Source organism: Chiloscyllium plagiosum, chromosome 7 (assembly GCF_004010195.1).
Source record: "Chiloscyllium plagiosum isolate BGI_BamShark_2017 chromosome 7, ASM401019v2, whole genome shotgun sequence".
In the NCBI taxonomy this organism is placed as follows: Eukaryota; Metazoa; Chordata; class Chondrichthyes; order Orectolobiformes; family Hemiscylliidae; genus Chiloscyllium; species Chiloscyllium plagiosum.
This window is the reverse complement of record NC_057716.1, coordinates 91,128,993-91,141,992: the sequence shown is the minus strand read 5'-3', so window position 1 is coordinate 91,141,992 and position 13,000 is coordinate 91,128,993. Positions and strand designations below refer to the sequence as shown.

The window sequence follows — 13,000 nt, the reverse complement described above, 5'->3', positions numbered from 1 at the left end:
CATCTGTGGAGTGAGAAACAATGTATATTTCATCCTTGTTAAAAAAGTTTTCTGAAATATGAATTCTGTTCCTCGCTTGACAGTAACTGTTAATCCTGCTGGCATATTTCCAGCATTTTCCTTTTTCATTTTATGATTTACCCTTGTCTAACAGCTCACTGCACTTAGTCTACTCAGTGCTTTTGATATTACAAGCCTTAATCAAATTATACACCATTAATGATTTACATGCCAAGATGAGACTCTGAGCAATATCCCAGGTATAATCTCTATTTATTACCTGACAGAGCTATGTTAGGCTAAATCTCCTCCCACTGCTGACTTCAGCATTTCTGTCACCCCGATAGGCAGTACAGAGAAACAAGACGTGTGTTTAACTGAACGTTTGAAATTATGAAGAAGCTTTTGGAAAAAAGTGAAATCCAAATTTGTTAAGATTAGCATGAAGAATGCCTGGGGCACAAGTTAATAGCGCATCACAGGTTACTCAATCAAGTCTTACTTCATTGTCACAAACTCTATGATGACTGTGAGAAAGGTATTGATTTGCATTTTTGTTTGCTCGTGGGGCATGAGCCGATGAGTCAGCATTCGTTACCCATTGCTTTACTTTCCCTCAGGGCTTGAAGAGTCAGCCACACATTATGGGACTGGAGTCACATATAGGGCAGACTGGATGGCGACAGAAGTCATTTTCCCTGAAGATCATTAGTTAATCTGTTTCCCAGCAGCTTTCATGTTCCCTCTCTGGTGCCAGCCTACAAATTAACAGATTTGTTGAGTTAAGTTCTACACCCAGAGAATGGTTAGAACGTGAAACCTGGTACCACAAGGAATGGTTGAGGTGAATTGCATAAATGTAGCCAAGGGGAAGGAAAATCTGCACATCAGAGAAAAATGGATGTTCAGGTTATGTAAGTAAGATTGGATGAGAACGAGTGGAAGGACACATATAGAGTCATAGTCATAGAGATGTACAGCACGGAAACAGATGGTTTGGTCCAACCCGTCCATGCCGACCAGATACCCCAACCTAATCTAGTCCCACCTGCCTGCAACCGGCCCATATCCCTCCAATCCCTTCATATTCATATACCTATCCAGAGCCTTTTAAATGTTGCAATTGTACCAGCCTCCACCACTTCCTCTGGCAGCTCATTCCATACACATACCACCCTCTGTGTGAAAATGTTGCCCTTTAGGTCTCTTTTACATCTTTTTCCTCACCCTAAACCAATGCCCTCTAGTTCTGGACTACCCCACCCCAGGGAGGAGACTTTGTCTATTTATCCTATCCATGTCCCTCATGATTTTATAAATCCCTATAAGGTCACCCTTCAACCTCCAATGCTGTAGGGAAAAGAGCCCCAACCTATTCAACCTCTCCCTATAGTTCAAATCCTCCAACCCTAGCAACATCCTTGTAAACCTTTCCTGAAGCCTTTCAAGTTTCAGAACATCCTTCTGATAGGAAGACCAGAATTGCACGCAATATTCCAAAAATGGCCTAATCAATGTCCTGTATAGCCAAGAAAGGAAAGCATACCAAATGCCACCTTCACTATCCACTATACTCTATCTGTAATTCCACTTTCAAGGAGCTATGAACCTGCACTCCAATGTCTCTTTGTTCAGCAACACTCCCGAGGACCTTACCATTAAGTGTATAAGTCCTGCTCAGGTTTGCTTTCCCAAAATGCAGCACCTCACATTTATCCAAATTAAACTCCACCTGCCACTTCTTAGTCCATTGGCCCATGTGATCAAGATCCCATTGTAATCTGAGGTAACCTTCTATGCTGTCCACTACACCTCCAATTTTGGTGTCATCTGCAAACTTACTAACTGTATCTCTTACGCTCACATCCAAAGCATTTATGTAAATGATCAAAAGTAGTGGACCCAGCACCAATCCTTGTGGCACTCCACTGGTCACAGGCCTCCAGTCTGAAAAATAACCCTCCACCACCACCCTCTGTCTTCTAGTTCTCCCTGTATTCCGTGAGATCTAACCTTGCTGACCAGTCTCTCATGGACAACCTTGTCAAACACCTTACTGAAAATCATGTCCGCCACTCTGCCCTCATAAATCATCTTTGTTACTTCTTCAAAAAACTCAATCAAGTTTGTGAGACATGATTTTCCATGCATAAAGCCATGTTGACTATCCCTAATCAGTCCTTGTCTTTCCAAATACATGTACATCCTGTCCTTCAGGATTCCATCCAACAACTTGCCCACCACTGACACCAGGCTCACTGGTCTATAGTTCCCTGGCTTGTCCTTACCACCCTTCTTCAAGGAACATAATCTAATCGATTGAGTAGCCTCTTTCTGTGCTTCACATTCTTTGTAAATTTCTTAGCTTGGATCATTAGTTAAACTTTAGTGGGCAATGGTGACGTAGGGGTAATGTCATTAGACTAGTAATCCAGAGGTGCAGGCTCAATCCATTGTGGTTAAAATTGGACCATGGAAATTGGTGGAGTTTAAATTCAGTGTACAAGTCTGTAATCTAAAGTCTGTTGATGACTGACTTTGATTGTTGTAAAATCCCATCTGATTCACTTTTTTTCCCCCCTCCTTTTCTGCCATCATTGACTGATCTGGTACAAATATGACTCCAGACCCCCAGAAAAGTGGTTGACTCTTAATCAAACGGCTGAGCAGCTGTTCAGTTCAATGAAAACTAGGATGGACAACAAATCCTGGCCTCACCATCAATATTTACACCCCATGAAAAGATAATAATTAAATAAATTCCCCTTTAAGGGAAAGCAATGGCCTAATGGTATTATCACTAGACTGTTAATCCAGAGGTACTGATTTGCATTTTTGCTTGTTCTTGGGTACATAAGCTAGGGACCTGGTTCAAATCCTAACATTGTAGATGGTGGAATTTGAATTCCATAAAATCTGAAATTAAGAAGCTAATAATGACCACAAAATCACTGTTGATTGTTGGAAAAAAACCCATCCACTGTCCTCGAGGAAAGGAAACTGTCATCCTTACATGTGATTCCAGAACAACAGCAATGTAATTGACTCCTAACTGCCCTCTGGGCAAATTAGGGATAGGCAATAAATGTGGATTAGCCAGTGATGCCCACATCCTGTGAATGAATTAAAAGAACATAACTACTTGATGTTTAAATGGAGGATATATATTAAGGGCAACATTTCTCTTGGATCAAAGAGGGTCATGAGAAAGAAATTATGTGATGAGGTGAGCTGGGTGGCTGGATAGTGTTTCCTCAAACTTACTCTTTTATGCTATCAAGTATTAAATGATTTAAATAATGCCACAAGTCCAGGCCTCTAGGGGTTTAGAAAATTTACGACTATAATGGTACTATGATAAGTGCTCACTTTCTTTGAAGAACACAGTAGTTGTAGTACTATGAGCTTTCATAAAGTGAACTAACACAGGATTTGAAATATGCTTTTCATGTATGCTACCTTTATAATACTTTGATCTTGAAACAGATTTCAAAATGCTTTAGACAAGATTCTAAAGTGCATGTCCAACCACAAGACGATCAGCTAACAACATATATTTTGACCACACTAATATTTCTTTTTCAAAGCTGCACTTTTAAATGGCGCATGAAGAGTGTAATTAAATGGGGCCACAGATTTTATTCAGTTTTGCTATATATTCCTATATAGGCTGGAATAAATGCATAAACTAAATTGTTATTTATCATTGTGGAACACACCTGAAATTTGCCAGTTATCATTTTAAATAAGCAAAAGTTGTGCTAGCATGCAAGAAAGAGCATAATTAAAGTTTGAAAAATCTTACGGCAATTATAAATCAAATTATAAATGAATCAATTTCAACAGATGACACACGAGATAAAGATTAAGATGAAGAAGAAACGTATTTATGACTAATGTCAAGTAGATAATACAACTGAGAACCCAAGTGAACATGGAATATCTCAGTGGGTCCCGGCCTGGTCTCTTGGCTCGTGGTGGGTCCCAGCTTGGTCTCTCAGTGGCTCATGGTGGGGGGCCCTATAGCGTGTTCTCTGGGTGGCTCTCAGCCTGGTCTCTTGGCAGTATGTTGGCTGGTCTCTCGGTGGCTCACGGCGGTGTCTCCGATCAGTGTGCAAGTGGATCCTACTCGAGGCATGTTCCTGAGGCTCCAGAGAGTTCAGAGAAGCAGCAGTGCAGCAGCAGCAATGGTACTTGTTGTGGCAAAGTTGAGAACTGAAGGCAGAGCAAGATAAGCAGAGGACTCATCAAAGACTGTTGAACTTTAACTTATTCCTTTATTTTCCTAGTTTAAACTACAAAAGATTTTAATGTAAACTATTATCTATTTCTTTATTTTTCTAATATTCTTTGAAGGAATACTTAAATTCTTAATGATCGTTTCTCTTATAGGTTTGTACCTAAGCGTTTTTTTAAAATCTAGATACCTTGGTTCCTAAGATGGCACCACCTCTGGTGAGATTATACACCTTTCACTGTACTTGAGTACATGTGACAATAAATAAAATCTAAAACCTTAGTGGGGTGGGGGGGGGAGAAGTTAATAAAGGAAGCAAAGAGAGAATATGAAAAAAGACTTGCAACTAACATAAAAGGGAATCCAAAAGTCTCTGATGAGCATATAAATAGAGGATTGTAAAAGGATGAGTGAGGGCAAAGACTGACAAAAAAGGAGATTTATGCGTGGAGACAGAATACGGCTGAGGTTTTAAATGTATAATTTACATCTGTCTTTCCAAAAAAAGATGATGCTGCATGGGTCATGGTGAAACAGGAGATAATTCAAACATGTGAAGAATTTTGAATTAATAAAAAGGAGATATACATTCTCAGTCCTTGAAATAACAAGGGATCAAGGTGAATTGGGATGCATTCAAGGGTACACAGGGAATGAGAACGGACATTGCAGAAGCATCAGCCATTATGTTTGCAGTTTTCCTTGGACTCAAAGATGGTGCCAACATATTAGAGAATTGAAATTGTTACACACTTCTTCAATAGTGGGTGCAAAGATAAACCCAACAAATACAGAACAGTCAGTTTAACTTCAATGATAGGGAAGTTTCTAGATCTGAACATTTGGGACCAATTATATTTACTTGTGCAAGTGTGGTTCATTAAGAAAAGCCATAATGGATTAGTTATAGGCAAATCATGTTTAACTAACTTGCTGGACATTTTGATAACAGAGAAGGATGATAAATGTAATGTTGTCGATGTAGTATGCATGGATTTCCAAAATGCATTTAACAAAGACTTATGAACAAGGTTACTGCTCATGGATTAAAAAGGACAGTAACAACATAAAAATAAAAGTGGCTGAGAGACAGGAGACAGAGAGGTGCCTACTGGATGTTTTTATTCTGACAGAAGGAACATTTATGTTGAAGGGATTGGTATTAAGATCCCCACTCTTCCTGAAATAGATTCATAATTTAGACTTAATGTAAAGTCAGTTCTGCTATAGTGGTCGTTCCATCCTCGTGCAATCCTGTGTTATAAGAAAAATCATGTAATAGCAGCACTGTTTAAAGTAATGGGGCCGGAATCATGTTACAACCAATACACACTTTAAAAGTTTGCCCCTTTAGCAGCAATGTCCCCAATTCATCAATCATAACATAGCGAATTCGCACAAATGAAACACACGTTATAGCAGAATGACCTGTGCATGGCAACATTGCAAAAGTTTAGAAGTTGACTGTAGTATTGCCAAGTTTTCAGATAACACAAAAATAGGTGGGAAGAGAAATGTTGAGGTTACAAAACAGGAAAGGAGAGGTCACCCTTTTGGGAGTTTTCTACAGGTCTCCAAATAGTTCCAGAGATGTAGAGGATAGGATAGCAAAGATGGTCCTCAATAGGTGTGAGAGTGACAGGGTAATTGTTATGGGGGACTTTAACTTTCCAAATATTGACTGGGAATACTATAGTTCAAGAACTTTAGATGGGTCAGTTCTTGTCTAATATGTGCAGGAGGGTTTTCTGACACAGTATGTAGGCAGGCCAACAAGGGGCGAGGCCACATTAGATTTGGTACTGGGTAATGAATCCAGCCAGGTATTAGATTTGGAGATAGGTGAGCACTTTGGTGACAGTGACCACAATTCCGTTAGGGTTACTTTAGTAATGGAAAGGGATAGATATATACTGTAGTGCGAGAGTTATAGCTGGGGGGAAGGCAATTCTGATGCGATTAGGCAAGATTTAGAATGCATAGGATGTGGAAGGAAACTGCAGGAGATGGGCATAGTTAAAATGTGGAGCTTATTCAAGGAACAGTTACTGCGGGGGACATGAAAAGTAATTGGCAGATAGGATCAAGGAAAACCCTAAGGCTTTCTAAAGGTATGTCAGGAATAAAGGAATGACTAGAGTAAGAGTATGGCAAATCAAGGATAGTTGTGTGTGGAGTCAGAGGAGATGGGGAAGAACTAAATGAATAGGTTTCATCAATATTCACACAGGAAAAAGACAATGATGTCGAGAAGAATATTGAAATACAGGCTACTAGACTAGATGGGATTGAAGTTCACAAGGATGAGGTATTAGCAATTTTGGAAAGTGTAGAAATAGTTAAGTCCAATGGGCCGGATGGGATTTATCCTAGGATTCTCTGGGAAGCCAGGAAGGAGACTGCTGAGCCTTTGGCTTTGATCTTTATGTTGTCATTGTCTACAGGAATAGTGCCAGAAAACTGGAAGATAGCTAATGTTGTCTCCTTGTTCAGGAAGGGGATTAGAGACAACCCTGTTAATTATAGACCAGTTAGCCTTACTTCAGTTGTGGGTAAAGTATTGGAAAGGGTTCTAAGAGATAGGATTTATAATCATCTAGAAAGGAATAAGTTGATTAGGATAGTCTACACGGTTTTGTGAAGGGTAGGTCGTGCCTCACAAACCTTATTGAGTTCTTTGAGAAGGTGACCAAACAGATGGATGAGGGTAAAGCGGTTGATGTGGTGTATATGGATTTCCCCATGGTAGGCTATTGCACAAAATACAGAGGCATGGGATTGAGGGTGATTTAGTGGTTTGGATCAGAAATTAGCTAGCTAAAAGAATACAGAGGGTGGTGGTTGATGGGAAATATTCATCCTGGAGTTCAGTTCCTAGTGGTGTACCACAAGGATCTGCTTTGGGTCCACTGCTGTTTGTCTTTTTTATAAATGACCTGGATGAGGGCATAGAAGGATGGGTTAGTAAATTTTCAGATGATACTAAGGTTGGTAGAGTTATGGATAGTGACAAAGGATGTTGTAGGTTACAGAGGGACATAGATAAGCTGCAAAGCTTGGCTGAGAGGTAGCAAATGGAGTTTAATGCGGAAAAGTGTGAGGTGATTCACTTTGGAAGGAGTAACATGACTAAAGAGTACTGGGCTAATGGTAAGATTCTTGATAGTGTAGATGAGCAAAGAGATCTCGGTCTCCATGTACATAGATCCTTGAAAGTTGCCACCCAGGTTGATAGGGTTGTTAAGAAAGCATACAGTGTGTTAGCTATTATTGGTAGAGGGATTGAATTTCGGAACCATGAGGTCATGCTGCAACTGTACAAACCTCTGGTGCGGCCGCACTTGGAGTATTGCATACCTCATGGTTCTGAAATTCAAACCCTGTACCAATAAAAACTTAACACACTGTATGCCTTCTTAACAACCCCATCAGCCTGGGTGGCAACTTTCAAGGACCTATGTACATGGACACCGAGATCTCTCTGCTCATCTCCACTACCAAGAATCTTACCATTAGCCCAGTACTCTTTATTCATGTTACTCACTGCATTATAGGAATGATGTGGAAGCTTTGGAAAGGGGTCAGAGGAGATTTACCAGGATGTTTCCTGGTATGGAGGGAAGGTCTTATCAGGAAAGGCTGAGGGACTTGAGGCTGTTTTCATTAGAGAGAAGAAGGTTGAGAGGTGACTTAATTGAGACATATAAGATAATCAGAGGGTTAAATATGGTGGACATTGGAAGCCTTTCTCCTTGGATGGCGATGGCTAGCAAGAGGGGACATAGCTTTAAATTAAGGGGTGATAGATATAGGACAGATGTCAGAGGTAGTTTCTTTACTCAGAGAGTAGTCCGGGCCTGCAACAGTAGTACACTCACCAACTTTAAGAGCATTTAAATGGTTATTGGATAGACATATGGATGAAAATGGAATAGTGTAGGCTAGATCGGCTTCAGATTGGTTGCATATGTCAGCGCAACATCGAGGGCCGAAGGGCCTTTACTCTGCTGTAATGTTCTATGTTCTATTTAGGGCAATATGATATTTAGAAACATTGTGAACTGTGAGGAGGACTGTGTAGAACTTCAAGAGTTCATACACAAGGTTATAGAATGGGTGGACAAATTGTAGATACAATTTAAAGCAGAGAATGGAGAATGAATTCATTTTGTAGGAGGACAATAGAAGACAGCATAAAATAAAGGGTATGATTCCAAAGGGGATGCAGGTCCAGAGGGACCTGTATGTACATGTGCATAAGTCATTAAAAGTGACAGGACATGTTGAGAGAATGGTTAATAAAGCATAATTATCCTAGACTTTATTAATAGCTACCTGTAGCCTCAGTTGATGCATTGCATCTAGTTCAGGACATTTTAGAAAGGATACAAAGGCATTAGAGAGTTTTTCCTCTTATGGCAGAGACTCGAGCTAGAGGTTTAGTTTAAGAATAAGGGGTCTCCCTTTTAAGCGTTTCTTTTGCTTTTAGTAGTTCATTATTATGTGGAATCTCTTCCACAGACAGCAGTGGAGGTGAGGTCACTGAATTTATTCATGGAAAAATTGATTTTTGATTGACTGGTGAGCCAAGCATTATGAGGGTAGACAGGAAAGTGGAGTCAGGGCCACAACCAGATTAAGGATGATCTTATTAATTGGTGAAGTAGGCTTAAAGGGCAAAATAGCCTACTTCTGCTTCTAAGTCCTGTGTTCCTAGAGTGCAGGAAAGCTTCATGAGAATGGTTCCAGGGATAAGGAACTTCAGTTGCATAGACAGACTGAAAACGTTGTGACTGTTTTCCTTGAGAAGTGGAGGTTAAGAGGAGAGCTGATAAAGGTGGTCAAATTCATAAGGCGTTGAGGCAAAATAGATAGATCTGTTCTGCAGAATAGATCTGTTCCCATTGGTGGATCTGTAGCTGGTGGAGTACTACAGGGATCAGTGCTGGGGCCACAATTATTTATAACATATATTAATGACTTGGACAAGAAATTGATTGTATTATAGCCAAGTTTACAGATAACACAAAAATAGGTGAGAAGAGAAATGTTGAGGATGACACAAAGAGTCTGCAGTGGGATATAGACAGGTTAAATGATGGGACAAACATTTGGCAGATGGAATACAATGTAGGAAAATGTGAGGTCATGTACTTTGGAAGAATAGAGGAACTAAGTATTATTTAAGAGAAAGCTGCAGGGCAGCGGGATTCAGGGGTCTTTATGCCAGAATCACATAAAGCTCATATCTAGTTTCAGTGGGTAATAAGGATGGCAAATGGAAAGTTGGCCTATATTTCAAAGGAAATCGTGTATGCAAGTAGGGAGGGTTTTGCAAAATTTGTAAGGCACTGGAATACTGTGAACAGGTTTCCCATTTTTCTAAGGGAAGATACACTGACATTTGAGGCAGTCCAGAGAAGGTTGTAAAGGGATCTTTGGACTTCCTTGTCCCAGAGGGTTGTGGTCTCTGAGGGAAGCAAACGACAGAGAGAATAGATGGGAAAGTGAAATTGTGATCAGCCAGAAGCATACTGAATGGTTGGAGAGACCCAATGTTCTATTTCTGAAATGTTTATGTCTCAGAGGTGATTGTGCCCACTGGGTCAGTGTTGACACTGACCATTAAATAAACTGAATAAGCCGAATAGTCTTTTTTCAATCTTAATTATTAATTTGGCTTTAATGAATATTTCAATGTGTTTTACACTGGTTTGGAGACAGTGGAATAGTTGAAATATTGTGCTGTGATTACTGGCTTGAAGTAACTCAGTAATCAGTGTTGTTGCTGACTCAATAGCTCGAAAGGAGGTAAGACATGACAGGAAGGAAAGGTGACTCGAATGGTTAAAAAAAAGTAATTTTCCACTGGGTGCAGGGCTATATTTTCCGTATCAATAGTGACTAAATATTATAATTTACATCTTTAAATGTATGTTTATACTGCAGCTACCAATCTGCATGAAGTTCTTCCAGTGTAAATATTTGAAGAGTGCAGCCACCATGGTAACACCTTTAAATAACGTCACGCAAGTTTGTCGGGTTTTAAACCCAGTTTGATCCGGCACTGGTTGAGAGATAACAAATTGATACAATGTCAGATTAGCCTTCTCCAGGGAGTCTCTGACTGAATCTTTCTAGAGTTTGAACTCTGGAACTATCCTACAGTTTCAGCATGATGGCAACATGACACAAAATGTTCAGTGTAAATACAGCTTAAGCTACCAAGGCAGGCAGAGCAAACTGCTTATCAATGCTTGTCAGAGCAAGACCACCTCAGGCACCTGTTGTGTCACAATTTTGCCTTTGTAGGATTTCTGTGGTTTTTTTCAGATAATCTTAAAGGTTGGAGCGCATTGACTATTATCAAGAATTCAATCAAAACTTTCTATAATGTGGCAGGTAACTCATAAATTTAATAAATGACTTATGAAAATACTTAAATCTGAAATATCATTCCCTCAAAATATATTTTTGTATTCTTCTGTGAAAAGGTTAAAACTTAGATGGCATAGTGGCACAGTGGTTAGGACTGCTGCCTCAAAGCACCAGGGACCTGGGTTTGATTCCTGCCTTGGGCAACTGTCCATGTGGAGTTTGCACATTATCTGCATGGGTTTCCTCCCACAGTCCAAAGATATGCAGGTTAGGTGGCTTAGCCATGGTTTTTAACAAAAACATAACCATGAGGGGTTATGGGGGTGGGTTTGGGTGGGATGCTCTTTGGAAGTTGGTGCAGACTCAGTTGGCCAAATGACCTCTTTCTGCACTGTAGGGATTCTATGAAATTATGGAAACACTTCCATTCATGAGTGTGTCACGAGCTTGAATTAAATACTATGAAGGGAAAGTCTATTGAGTTGAACTGTAGTGCTTTGTATTTATTTACATGTTAAAGCACAACAATACACTTCACAACAATAAGCATACTCTGGATATTATTTGGCAGTGGTGTGCTATTCAACACAAATGAAATGGAGAACAGACTGTAGGGAAGTGAAATATGCAGTAAGCTCCATAAATCAAGAAGACAGTTCACGGTATTTATCTGGCTTATGTAATGTTACCAACTCTGGTTGGATGTATTCCATGAAGTTTCATCACATAATTGCTCATAATCAGCCTCCATGCCATTGGTTGCTTAGCACATTGAAACTCACATTGTATCTGTGAAACTTAGATAGAAAACAAATCATTAACAAATTGGATAATTCCGAACTATTAGTCAAACAGCCATTATACCCATCATCAGTATTTTCATAATTAATAAACAATAAAAAACAAACAAAAAAGTTTTAAAACACTGTTCATTTTGATGCCAATGTGCATTTTCTGTTGGAGTATTTATTGTAATGATTTGGAGAGTCATATTTAATTCCTGGAGTCTGCTCAGAAATGTCAATGTCCTTAGTTTTATGCATTACCTTTAGCTTAGTAGCAGAAGGGAGTCACTTTATGAAGAATATAGCAGCAGAACTTTTAAAAAAAATTTGTTCAAGAGAATATGAACTTTTCTGGCGAGGCTAGCATTTATTTTCCATCTTGAAATGCCCCAGAGAAGGTGGTGGTAAGCTGTCTTCTTAAACTGCAGTAGTATTTATTAGATTAGATTAGATTACATTCCAGTGTGGAAACAGGCCCTTCGGCCCAACAAGTCCACACCGACCCGCCGAAGCGCAACCCACCCATACCCCTACATTTACCCCTTACCTAACACTACGGGCAATTTAGTATGGCCAATTCACCTGACCCGCACATCTTTGGACTGTGGGAGGAAACCGGAGCACCCGGAGGAAACCCACGCAGACATGGGGAGAACATGCAAACTCCACACAGTCAGTCGCCTGAGGCGGGAATTGAACCCGGGTCTCTGGTGCTGTGAGGCAGCAGTGCTAACCACTGGGCCACACTACTTATGGTGTAGGTATATCCAAGGTGCTGTTAGGAAGGGAGTTCCAGAGTTTTTGTTTTACTCAGCAACAATGAAAGGATTGTAGTATAGCTCCAAGTCAGGATGGTGTGACTTGGGAACATGTAGATGGTGTACTGTCATGAATCTGCTGCTATTGTTCAGTTAGGTGATAGAAGTCATCAGTACAGAAGAAATTATAAATGGAGCTATGATGATTTGCTGCAGTGCATTATGTAGATAGTACATCATGCTACCACTGTGCATTAGTGATGGAAGGAGTGAATGTTGAATGTAGCAGATAGGTTGCCAGTCAAGTGAGCTGATTTGTCTTGTCTGGTGCCAAGATTCTTGAGTGTTGTTGAAGCTGCACCTATCCAGCCAAGTGGCGAGTACTCCACTGCACTCCTGACTTGTGTCTAATAGATAGTGGACACACTTCGGGGTGGTTGAAGATGAGATATTTATGATTATTTAAATGGCTAGTCCAATTCAGTTTCTGGTCAACAGTTAACTCCTAGGAAGATGATAGGGCAGGATTTAGTGATGGTATTTTTTTAAAAATCATTCATATGATGTCAGTATTGCTGGCCAGGCCAACATTTATTGCCCATCCCTAATTGCCCAGAGTACATTTGAGTCATAGTCATAGAGATGTACAGCATGGAAACAGACCCTTCGGTCCAATCTGTCCATGCCGACTAGATATCCCAACCTAATCTCGTCCCACCTGCCAGCACCCGGCCCATATCCCTCCAAACCCTTCCTATTCATATACCCATCTAAATGCCTCTTAAATGTTGCAATTGTACCAGCCTCCACCACATCCTCTGGCAGCTCATTCCATACACGTA

At 40.2% G+C, this 13,000-nt stretch overlaps 1 long non-coding RNA gene across 2 annotated transcripts in view; it reads right to left on the bottom strand.

Annotated features, from left to right (window-relative positions):
* Positions 1–3,138: 3,138 nt before the first annotated feature.
* LOC122551764 overlaps positions 3,139–13,000 on the bottom strand; it is a 14,889-nt gene continuing 5,027 nt past the window's right edge. For both annotated transcript variants that reach the window (XR_006312193.1, XR_006312192.1), the window contains exon 3: positions 3,139–4,215. This is a non-coding gene — a long non-coding RNA (uncharacterized LOC122551764). The remainder of the gene's footprint in view (positions 4,216–13,000) is intronic.